An 11307-nucleotide genomic window follows, 5' to 3' on the forward strand; every position below is an offset into this window, starting at 1 on the left:
TGAAGGGGTGACTGACTGGGGTGACTGACTGACTGGGGTGACTGACTGGGGTGACTGACTGGGGTGACGGGGTGACTGATTGGGGTGACTGACTGGGTTGATGGGGTGACTGACTGGGGTGACGGGGTGACTGACTGGGGTGACGGGGTGACTGACTGGGTTGACGGGGTGACTGGGTGGGGTGATGGGGTGACTGACTGGGGTGACGGGGTGACTGACTGACTGGGGTGACGGGGTGACTGACTGGGGTGACGGGGTGACTGACTGGGGTGACTGACTGACTGACTGGGGTGACGGGGTGACTGACTGAGGTGACTGACTGGGGTGACGGGGTGACTGACTGGGTTGACGGGGTGACTGACTGGGGTGACGGGGTGACTGACTGGGGTGACGAGGTGACTGACTGAGGTGACGGGGTGACTGACTGACTGGGGTGACTGACTGGGGTGACGGGGTGACTGACTGGGGTGACTGATTGGGTTGACGGGGTGACTGACTGGGTTGATGGGGTGACTGACTGGGGTAACGGGGTGACTGACTGGGGTAACGGGGTGACTGACTGGGGTGACGGGGTGACTGACTGGGTTGACGGGGTGACTGGGTGGGGTGACGGGGTGACTGACTGGGGTGGCGGGGTGACTGGGTGGCGGGGTGACGGGGTGATTGGGGGGTGGGGTGGCGGGACACTTCTGGTATCCTACCCACACACACACACACACTCTCCCATGCATTCACGCACTCTCCCATACACACACACACACACACACACACACACACACACACACACACACACACACACACACACACACACACACACACACACACACACACACACACACACACACACACACACACACACACACACACACACACACACACACACACACTCTCCCATGCATACACACACACTCTCCCATGTATGCATATATACACACACACACACACACACACACACACACACACACACACACACACACACACACACACACACACACACACACACACACACACACACACACACACACACACACACACACACTGACTGGGGCGGGATGACTGACTGGGACGGGGGTGACTGACTGGGGCGGGGGTGACTGACTGGGGCGGGGGTGACTGACTGGGGCGGGGGTGACTGACTGGGACGGGGTGACTGACTGGGGTGACTGACTGGGGTGACGGGGTGACTGACTGGGGTGACGGGGTGACTGACTGGGGTGATGGGGTGACTGACTGGGGTGACGGGGTGACTGACTGGGGTGACTGACTGACTGGCGTGACTGACTGACTGGGGTGACGGGGTGACTGACTGGGGTAACGGGGTGACTGACTGGGGTGACTTGGGTGACTGACTGGGGTGACGGGGTGACTGACTGGGGTGACTAACTGGGGTGACTGACTGGGGTGACTGACTAGGGTGACTGACTGGGGTGACTGACTGGGGTGACGGGGTGACTGACTGGGGTGACTGACTGGGGTGACTGACTGGGGTGACTGACTGGGGTGACTGATTGGGGTGACTGACTGGGGTGACTGACTGGGGTGACTGACTGGGGTGACGGGCTGACTGGGGTGAATGGGTGACTGACTGGGTTGACGGGGTGACTGACTGGGGTGACGGGGTGACTGACTGACTGGGGTGACGGGGTGACTGACTGACTGACTGGGGTGACGGGGTGACTGACTGGGGTGACGGGGTGACTGACTGGGGTGACTGACTGGGTTGACGGGGTGACTGACTGGGGTGACGGGGTGACTGACTGACTGACTGACTGACTGGGGTGACTGACTGGGGTGACTGACTGGGTTGACGGGGTGACTGACTGGGGTGAAGGGGTGACTGACTGGGGTGACTGACTGACTGGGGTGACTGACTGACTGGGGTGACTGACTGGGGTAACGGGGTGACTGATTGGGGTGACTGACTGGGTTGATGGGGTGACTGACTGGGGTGACGGGGTGACTGACTGGGGTGACGGGGTGACTGACTGGGTTGACGGGGTGACTGGGTGGGGTGATGGGGTGACTGACTAGGGTGACGGGGTGACTGACTGACTGGGGTGACGGGGTGACTGACTGGGGTGACGGGGTGACTGACTGGGGTGACTGACTGACTGACTGGGGTGACGGGGTGACTGACTGAGGTGACTGACTGGGGTGACGGGGTGACTGACTGGGTTGACGGGGTGACTGACTGGGGTGACGGGGTGACTGACTAGGGTGACGAGGTGACTGACTGAGGTGACGGGGTGACTGACTGACTGGGGTGACTGACTGGGGTGACGGGGTGACTGACTGGGGTGACTGACTGGGTTGACGGGGTGACTGACTGGGTTGATGGGGTGACTGACTGGGGTAACGCGGTGACTGACTGGGGTAACGGGGTGACTGACTGGGGTGACGGGGTGACTGACTGGGTTGACGGGGTGACTGGGTGGGGTGACGGGGTGACTGACTGGGGTGGTGGGGTGACTGGGTGGCGGGGTGACGGGGTGATTGGGGGGTGGGGTGGCGGGACACTTCTGGTATCCTACCCACACACACACACACACTCTCCCATGCATTCACGCACTCTCCCATGCATACACACACACACACACACACACACACACACACACACACACACACACACACACACACACACACACACACACACACACACACACACACACACACACACACACACACACACACACACACACACACACACACACACACACACACACACACACACTCTCCCATGCATACACACACACTCTCCCATGTATGCATATACACACACACACACACACACACACACACACACACACACACACACACACACACACACACACACACACACACACACACACACACACACACACACACACACACACTCTCCCATGCACACACACACACACACACACACACACACACACACACACACACACACACACACACACACACACACACACACACACACACACACACACACACACACACACACACACACACACACACACACACACACACACACACACACACACTCTCCCATGCATACACACACACTCTCCCATATATGCACACAAACACACACACACACACACACACACACACTCCCATGTATGCATACACACACACACACTACAGGGGGGAAAAGAGGAAAGGCCGCGCGACCGAGCACCACCACCACTGCCCCGCTCCCCCCCCGCGACCATCTCCAGCCCCGCGCAGGGATCAGGAAGTGGCGCGGGAAGCCGGGTGACACTCCCAACCAGCCCCGCGCGGGTATCGCGAGAAGGGGGGGGCACCTCTGTCCCGCGCGGGTATCGCGAGAAGGGGGGGGGCACCTCTGTCCTGCGCGGGAAGCCGGGGTAAGCGGGGAACACCCCCAGTACCATCACCAGGGGAACGGGGGAAGCGGGAAGTGGCGCGGGAAGCCGGGGGGGGGGGAGAAGGGGGGGACACCTCCGTCCCGCGCGGGAAGCCGGGGGGGGGGGAGAAGAGGGGGACACCTCCGTCCCGCGCGGGAAGCCGGGGTAAGCGGGTGCCGGGGAGAGAAGGGGGAACACCCATGCTACCATCACTGGGGGGGGAAGCGGGGAGTAAGGGGGAACTGGAGGCAGGGAAGGAGCAGAGGGGATGGAGGATTGGAGAGTACTTACTCTCATACTCTCCAACAGATCCCCTGGCAGAAAAAATGGCCGTTCGTTGGGGGCGGGCACATATAGAGCCTGGCCGCGCGCCCACAAAGCCTGGGAGCGCGCGCCAATCAACTGGCAGGTAGGGGGAGTTTTTTTTTTTGGTTTCAGCGCGAGCGCGGGAAAAACAGCAGCGCGAGCGGGGGAAATTTAATAAAACAAACACGTGTTCTGCATGGGCCAATATTTACTCGCCCGGGGATTAAATCCACCCGCCCCGGGTGTGTAAATGTATAGGATTGTCGAACACTGTCTATATATATATATATAACTAAATATACATATAAGTTGTAATCATACTAAAAGCAGTAAATAATATACCACGTGGCATTGCGTGCTCATTTGCATGTCAATTCCCACAATCCTTTGCTGCAGTGGAAGCAATTTATGGTGGACGATTATGGGGAACAACAGGGTAGCACACATGTGTAAGACATGCTAATGAGAAAATATTACTAGGTACTGGTGCAGAACATATATATATATATATATATATATATATATATATATATATATATATATATATATAATATTAATGTGTATTTTATTTATTTAACTCCTACAAACACGACATTACTGCCTCTTCAAATCATGCATCTAATATATTACATGCAATGGCCAACAAACATCACTTGCACTAACAAATGTGTTGAGGTTTATTAAAAGGTCCTTTTTTGCTTCATATCATATACAGACATCATAATGAGACACGTCGCATATGTTATGTCATTGTGTTCATAGCTTGCACACTTCAGAGTAATATTTTGCTCATCTACCATTGTGTTAAAGCAGCTGCAATTAATATGTAATCACAGCATACACGTCAACAGAGGGGGTGGGGTTCAGCACACAGCCAAATAACAGGGTCATGTTACGGTCAACTTTGTTGACACCATTTTCACCTGCTTCAAGTAATTGAAAGGTCTGGTTGATTACTGTTTTTGGGGGAGGGACTACCGTTCTTACTACCTGACTAGCAAAACAGAAGGTAATCACAGTCATTTGAAAGGTTCACTCTAGGTACTAAATCACCCAATAAGCCATTAGCTATGAAACCGTACGTCACACATTCGTTCACTCAGATCTATAGTTCAACTGATATCAACAACACATTATCACACACAGCATGTGTTGTGTTGTTGAGTGGCAGCCACATTCAGCCGTGCAACAGCTTCTATTAATGTACCACACATATCCTCTAACAAAAACTATTACTTTTCCAATATGACTTTCTTAATGATAAGCATTGTGAAAGTTCATCTCATGATAGTTATATACATTATTATTGTGAGATGAGTACACAACATATGCAGTGTATGCCCAATATTAATTATATTATCCTAACACATTACTGCATAAACAAAGTTTGTTGTATGTTACAGAACTAAAAAGCCCTAAGTACACTGGCATGTACATTGTCATTACAAATATTTATGTTCACTTTGCCACACACATTTTCAGTTCAGGAACTGATGCTGTTAGTTAGCCATAAAAACTCAACATACAGTAACTCTATCTTCAATATTTTCACATGTCAATTAACAACTGATGTTATTGTTCTATATAGTTGCTTCTGGAGGACATGTGTCACCTGAGACGGAACAAGTGTCTTCACCTGGGTCATGCAGCTCATCACACCTGGAAGGGGAGTGTATGAGGTGCAGAAAATATATGATAATATGTTCACTTCTATATGTTAGGTTAAAAAAGTTCATTATTTGTTTTGCACATGTTATTTAAATAGGATTACTTACTGTCAGTAAAAATGTTTTTTTTTTACACAACATGTATTGTGTTTGTGATGATAAGTATCATGTAGGAGTTGTGAGTTTTGAACAACTTTTCATTCATTCTTATTTCACACTGAGTCCAAACAGAATTCGTAAGTCAAGGTACATTTTAATGTGACGTTATAAAACATATGAAAACATGTTAGGTGTTAGTTATTACAGTGTTTAATTACATAGTAAAACAGCTCAGATTAACATGCCATTTCATTATGTGTACATTTATTTTTAGCACATGATGATGATGATGATGATGATGATGATGATGATGATGATGATGATGATGATGCCACCAAAGACACAGAAATGCAATCAAGTGACCATGACGAGGATCCCATTCAAAGAGTTACACAGGCTATTCCTACAGCAACTAGCACATACGCTGCAATAGTAGCTTCTGAAGAAATAATTGTTGAAGCAGAAAATCGTCGCCATTCAGATCTGATGTCAGTGCACGAAAGGATGATATCACTGCAGGAAGAAACGATATCACAATTGTCACATCTCCATAGAGTGTTCATTGAAGTGCCTAAACAAATGCAAAAAATTAACACGTCATTAGAAGCAATAGTTGTTCAGCTAACTCAAGCTAATCACTTGAGAATGACTACAGCAGCACATCCATTCAGCTTTACACCATCAGAGCATGGATGTTTACATGCTACTACTTTTTCACCCCAGTCATCTGATGTTCATTACCCAGGTCGGGATGTAACCGGTAAAGTAGCTGAAAGTTCTCTGCATGTTCCTGACAACATCCTACCGCTGCCATCTGTAGAAAATCTGGAACTGACACCTACAAAGGAGGAGCCAAAAACAAAAATGCACAAGCAGTTACTACTGACCAGTTTTTGGACACAAACCAAAAAAACCCAAACAAGAAACGGAGCAAGCATCAGTTGTGAACAAGTTGGTACACAGTGCACAAGTGTCACTGGCCACAAGCCCTGCCCGTGAACAGTCACTGGCCACAAGCCCTGCCCGTGAACAGTCACTGGCCACAAGCCCTGCCTGTGAACAGTCACTGGCCACAAGCCCTGCCCGTGAACAGTCACTGGCCACAAGCCCTGCCCGTGAACAGTCACTGGCCACAAGCCCTGCCCGTGAACAGTCACTGGCCACAAGCCCTGCCCGTGAACAGTCACTGGCCACAAGCCCTGCCCGTGAACAGTCACTGGCCACAAGCCCTGCCCGTGAACAGTCACTGGACACAAGCCCTGGCCGTGAACACTCACTGGACACAAGCCCTGCCTCTGAAGTGCCACAGGCCAGTCAAAGTGGCTCTGTTGTGCTTAAAGTTGTAGCCAAACGGAAAAGAAAAATCCAAGAGACAACAAGCAGGCCTGTGACTCGGTCTCAAAAGGAAAAAAAATAATAAATGTTATAATTAACTATATCTGTATTTGGCCTTGTTTTGTTCACTTTAGATTATCTAATTAATATTGTATGTATTTGGAAGACCTGTTGTTTCCAAACATTCAAGTATATCCTTGTACACGTGAAGGTTTGGAAAAATTAACAGTCCGAATGAATGAATATTTTAATTTATATTTATGTATTAATCATCTGTTCAGTAATGGTCCAACATTACCCAGTTGCTATGTTTGGAGAAGCTGCAATTCACTTAGCTGCAAAACATTGTATTTGGGTGTGTTTCATAGGTATTTTAGCTAGTAATTGCATGTCAATATTTTTCACATGAAACTTAAATCAAACATCTATTTAACTGCTAACATCTTTATTGTCCGTGTATAGCAGGATGAAGTGTTAAATATTACTTACCTTCACCTTGCTTGAACCTTCTTAATGTTGTCCTTTCATCATGTATGAGTACTGGTTTCAATCCCATATCTGTGAATGTTTAGTAATATGTATGTAGTATGTAGGGAGATATGTATATATATATATATATATATAGTTATATATAGTTACATATTTTAACTATCTAAACAGGTTTTTTTTTTTTTTTCACAACATTCACTTGATTCTTCCTTGTTAAAACACAGTATTATAATTATAAAGGCCTAATGTTAGTGTTATAGGCTCAGATTATGTATATTTCACTATGTGCCTAAAATTAATATTATTCACATAATTCACTCATGTGGATCACCATTTAAATAGGTTTCATACAAGGCCTACTTAGTGGCATAAATATGTTCAGTGTACAACTGGATTAAATAGATGTATTCTAGGTTCTAACACTACAGGCCTTCTAAATTAACAAAAGGCCTTGTTTGATGGTAAATCTAAATTCGACACAGCTGAATGTAGTAAGCCCTCAAACATAGTAACCCTGTAATATGTTACCATTTCAAATAGTCAGAGAAATATAAAAAACCCTGTTTACATATAAGCCCTTAAATACAGTTATATACACAAATATGTAAATATTTGGTTATAGAGACATATATATATTGTACAATATACATATGTATATGTGTTGATGAGATATATATATATATATATCTCTACATATACACACATAGTTAAAATCTGTGACACACACAGGGAGTTAACCAGACAGAAAGATACACAGGGAAATGTAGGAAAAAAGCATTCACAAAAAAACATTAGCAGCTGTGTGTATATCTCATTATATGTCTGTGTAAGCACTATTTTCATAATGCCAACACTGTTTTTGTACTCACCCACATTGTTATTTAATGAAAAACAGATGTCTGCCAATTATTTCTACACAATGGAATTGGTGTTTGCAAAAAGGAGTGAAACATGTAACTTTTTTTTTGGCCTTGAGTAGAAAGCCACAAAACAGATAACATTTACCTAGTTTCACATTCTCAAGAGGGAACGTGCAACTCCACTCACATTATTTGAGACGCTGCAATGGCTGAGGATCTACTTCTAAACATGCATCCACACAAAGCGTATAAAGTAATGATTGCGGAGGCGATCATATCAACTCAAGAAAACAAAGCCAACGTGGGCCAGATCTATGATTTGATAAGAGCTAAATATCCTTATTACCAAGACCCTGGCCGGTCTGGCAATTTTAAATCCTCTGTAAGATTCACTTTATCAACAAATGAATGTTTTGAACGTGTGCAGGATAACCTACATGAAAGGTATGGATTTTGGCAGATTGCACCGCAATTTAAAATCACCATGGAACATGGCACATATCTTCTGATAAATAGCATATTTATTCCTAATAACAATAGCAATGGATCCGCTACTACTGTTCCGTGTGAATCGATACCTGCTGCAATATCTGCACCCTCCATTCCTGAAACACAGATGCTACAAGAACATAACTGCTATGATGTTTTACAAAGCCTTTCTACTGCAAACGCATTCGAATGGCTACACGAAGAAATGAACGTATCTCCGGACCAATTGTTTGAAGAAGGCTGTGCCGATTCCTATGAGCGCCTCATGGAGATGTGTGTCATACAGGATTCAGCGGTTTGCTCAAGCATGGATGCAAATGCATTGTCTTTCTGGACCGAGCAGTTGCAGGCAGACGAAGTGTTACTTCTAGAAGAATGGTAAATATAACAATCGTTATGCGTTGACTCAACGTTAAAAAAGTAAACTTTTGTCTATCCACCATTTTTACTTTAAATGCGTGGATACAGCGTTACATTGCAGACTGCATAACATGTAGCGGTCACAAACACATTGTTTCCTATTACAATATACTAGAACCAGAAACATTAGTACACATTGGTCACGCAATACATATTCCTACTTTCCTATCTCTTAAAACATATAATAGCAACATGTTACCCTAACTGTAACACACACCTGTTTCTTTATCATGCAACATCTATAAAAAAAAAACCGGGTAGGCCACATATGACGTGGGACCCTTGTCATGTGCCAAGGCGTCCTTAAAAAGGATTACGGATGTAAGGCCCGCTCCCAACCAACGTGCACGCGTCAAAGCCTATTGGCTGTGTCGGTTTGTTATAGTTACGGTCACTGCACTGTGTAATGCGTGCGCGTCTGTGTTTGTGGGCGTGCACTGTGCGTTAGCCCAATGTTAATTCTGTGGGAGGAGTGTTTGCGTGCGCTTCACGCTGGCTTAACATGACGTCACACGTATTGGATTTGCGCATTGTGTGATCGGCCGTGCTTTCCGTCCACACACGTCTGTTTAAAAAGATTAGAGATGTACGCGTTTAGAACGAATGTAGTTTCGCCTTATTGGATTTAAAATAAATATTATATTGTTAATGGTATTTACAACATGTATTGAACGCACAACGTACGCATTGTTTTGCGCATGCGCTAACACTTTGTCGACCCAAGCGTGAAGTGCGTGCGCACAGTAAGATGTGCGCGCACATTTTTAAGTATACAGCCAACGGACAGTTCATATACATAGATATGCGTGCAACACAATTAACAAAATGATCAATAATGATGTTTAGTTGTAACCTTGTAGTTGTAACATATAAGTGATTAACGTGTGGATATACACAATCATATAGAGATGTGTAACGCGTTGTCACGGCTACACATATTAAGGTGCCATCTTTGACCATAATGTGTTTGCTGTTTTTCAGAGATGTCGGTGAAGATTCAATGGGATCAATGTATCATTTCAGAAGACTCTAACATTATATGAGATGATTGTGAGGAGGAGCGACCGACTAATATACTACATTTGGAACTATTTAGATATTGCTTGCCGCGCATATTAAATAACAATACAAAATGTGATCCAATTATGCCTATATTGCATAAGCACATAATTAACATAATGATGTTGCTAAACAGTGCAGTTTGAAAATTTAATGTGTGTTCTTTATTTAGTACTAACATTATATGGCATGGTCTGTTTTATATATAACAACCATTCCCACTCTGAACAAACATTTGTGTAGTATATTGTGTAATGGAACGTATAAATGTAGAAACAATGTAAAGGAGACTTACAACCAACTAGCCATTTAATGTAAAAATTCTCTTGTAACATGGGAATGTTGTTAAAATGGTTTGGGACTGCTGCAAATAATGTTATTGGCAAGATGTAGTGGTCAACTACAATGCATGCAGTTATGAATATTAGGTCAACATCATGTAAACAATTACGTTTATGTGTATATTTCTTGTAGCAAACTAACTGTAGTTTTCTGTGTTTATTAAACGTTCAACACATACATAGTAAAGTGAATATGATGATATAAGCTACCATAATAAAGCTGATGTTATCATTTGACGGTGTTATACATGCATCATACACAAATTGATACCGACACAAACAGTTGTATTGAAAAGTGTGCCTATGCAAATGTGCACGTGATTGACGTTCATATGTTGAGACTACTTGTAAATGATCATCATAATAATGATGAAGTGACATGAATTACATGACAACTATATTAACAACATTTTCATTGGCTGAAATTAGTAATGCAAAATTACACTAAAATTAGAGACACTACTGGGTTTCTGTTAACAGTTTGACACTTGTTACATGTAGGTCACATCAACACAGATGTGTGACTTATACATACACATGTGAGAATGCTAAAGTAATCTTTACTAATAATGTACAGCATTACTAATAACATACATTGCAACATATAAGATGTACAAAGCATTGGTGTGATTACAGGCATTCATGCATGGACTGTTATGATCAGTCAATTGCATACGTGATTAATCATCTCCCGTAAGGATAAAACTATCAGCATTTATCCCCTTCTCTCCAGCCACCTCTATATTAGATTAATGGAATTTTTAAGGGAACATACATTAAATGTGATGTAATGGCACTAATCATTTTCAATTACAATGCTCATGAAACCTCAATAGTAGATAAATGCATGTACATGATTCAGAAACTACATGTATGTAAAATTTAACGTGTA

At 44.8% G+C, this 11307-nt stretch overlaps 1 long non-coding RNA gene across 1 annotated transcript; it reads right to left on the reverse strand.

Moving 5' to 3' along the window:
- Positions 1-5790: 5790 nt before the first annotated feature.
- LOC142488722 (uncharacterized) lies at positions 5791-7324 on the reverse strand. Its single transcript, XR_012799612.1, has 3 exons — positions 7247-7324; positions 6181-6260; positions 5791-5993 (listed from the first exon to the last, which is right to left on the reverse strand). It is a non-coding gene; the product is annotated as an uncharacterized LOC142488722 (long non-coding RNA).
- Positions 7325-11307: the final 3983 nt, after the last annotated feature.

This window comes from Ascaphus truei, chromosome 2 (assembly GCF_040206685.1).
Source record: "Ascaphus truei isolate aAscTru1 chromosome 2, aAscTru1.hap1, whole genome shotgun sequence".
Classification (NCBI taxonomy): domain Eukaryota; kingdom Metazoa; phylum Chordata; class Amphibia; order Anura; family Ascaphidae; genus Ascaphus; species Ascaphus truei.